At 47.7% G+C, this 1,964-nt stretch overlaps 1 long non-coding RNA gene across 1 annotated transcript; it reads right to left on the bottom strand.

Moving 5' to 3' along the window:
• Window positions 1–1,232: 1,232 nt before the first annotated feature.
• LOC123081890 (uncharacterized) lies at window positions 1,233–1,702 on the bottom strand. The gene is made up of 3 exons (XR_006438825.1): window positions 1,676–1,702; window positions 1,373–1,593; window positions 1,233–1,293 (listed from the first exon to the last, which is right to left on the bottom strand). It is a non-coding gene; the product is annotated as an uncharacterized lncRNA (long non-coding RNA).
• Between the last annotated feature and the right edge of the window lie 262 nt (window positions 1,703–1,964).

Raw genomic sequence — 1,964 nt, 5'->3', positions numbered from 1 at the left:
TACTGTAAACTGCAGAAACTAATAACTTGAACATCATATCATTTAAGACAATTCAACATTACTTCAGGTTCGGAAACACAAATATCACACTAGTAAGAGTTCACCAACATATAACATAACCTCACAAGTTCGTCAACCTAATTAAACGGCTACAATTAACATGAACAAGCACTAATGCCTTCTGCGCGTGTTCCTGGTGGCACGCTTGCAGGCAAGCTTCTTCTTCTTAGGAGCATGAGGATCCTCTTCATGCACTTCCTCCTCCGCCTCCGCCTCCTCCTCCGCCTCCTCCTCCGCCTCATCATCCAAGCTAGCCATCCGCGAGGTCCCTACGACCACCTTTGGGTTGCCTCTATTGTCATAGTCGTTGGGCGTGTACCGGCGTCTGGGCTGCCTAGGCTTGAACACATATGCGGACCGAGCTTGAGCGTCCGCCAAAGTCATGTCATCATCAAGCTCATCGCCCTATCACACAACGAAACAATATGGTGAAGGCCGATGTCGTAATCAAGTGAGAATCACATCTAAAGGATTAGTCATACCTCTTGGGTGATCCCACCCTCATCATCCATATAAGCATATGAGGAACTAACATCGTCCCCCTCATGGTGAGGTGCGGGGTCTGATGGTGTACCAGACCTAGAGGCAGATGGTTCATCATATTCAGGATCACGGCAACCGAGAAGGTTCGATAACCGCCTTAACTTCTTGGCCTGACGCTGTAACACGAACAAGTGTGTAAGATATCAAACTTCGCAACATAGACTGGCTCTCATAGTGAATGCGATATGTACCTTGAGGAATGCTCGTAGTGAACCATCATCATTGCCAGTTCCAACCGGTGTCTTCTCCAGAATAGACTGGCTCTCATCAGCTGCTTTCTTGATCTCGGTGCACTACGGATGAGAAAAAATGAATGCGTTAGCCATTCAAACATGTGTAATACGGTCAACAGGAAAGTAAAGAGGGGAACACTTTACCACATAGTTAATCACCGGAACAGCAGGGACTCCTTGCCCTAGCCTGACATCTCTGTTGTACTTCCCCTTTGCTAGATCCTCAAAGTTTACGGGTTCTTCAAGAATATCCTCATTATATGCCGGCGGGCATATCTCAACTCGAGTAGTTCCAATAAACAATCGTACGTAGTTATCAAAAGCAAGTGAGTTGTGCTCACGAAGCGGGGCGCGTGCAGTGCTACGAGCTTGCTCCACACAAAGCTGGAAGCGGGTAACATACGCATAATGATGCTTGGCCCAGTCCTTTATCTTCCGTTGCCTTCTCCTATCCAACCTGCGTGGTATAAAACCAAACATTAGCACAATCAAAAGGAGTCCCGATGATTAGACAATACGCACACATGCTCTCTTACCTATGAAGTGCTTTATCCGTGTCCACCCAATCCGGCGGGTGAGGCTGGAAAAGACCAAACTGACGATACACGCGATGCGGCAAATGAAACTCAACCGCCCAGTTGCATATCAGTGGGCACCGCATAAGCCAGAGATCCTTATCCCGCAAGCACATCGGGTTGAGGCGGAAGTCTGCGGTGTACCCCAAGCTCTCACCCGCGCCATATGGCTGCCATTCCACCTATGAAACAGGGCAACAATGCAAATTTGATAACTATTTTTCAAGCAAGCATGAGAAAGGACTAAAGTAATGACCTCCTTACCTGCTCAGGCGTAATCGTGTCCAACTCAGTAATGTACTTTTGGTACATGAGATTGACATCGTTCGTCATCTCGGAAACGATATCCCACTTGTAAGCCCACGTGGGGCGCCGTAATTCGTCATGTTCATCTGCATACCAAGGATCAAACCTGACGCTCTTCGGGCGTCCAACAGGCAGACGCTCCCAGCTCCATACAGAAAGTAGAAGCAGATTACCAACAATGCCTGCACTAGGTGTGATCCTGCAACACGCATCATCCAGCTACATATGAAAGAAAAACAATGTTAAC

This window comes from Triticum aestivum, chromosome 4A, assembly GCF_018294505.1.
Source record: "Triticum aestivum cultivar Chinese Spring chromosome 4A, IWGSC CS RefSeq v2.1, whole genome shotgun sequence".
Lineage (NCBI taxonomy): Eukaryota > Viridiplantae > Streptophyta > Magnoliopsida > Poales > Poaceae > Triticum > Triticum aestivum.
This window is presented reverse-complemented; position numbering and strand designations above follow the sequence as displayed.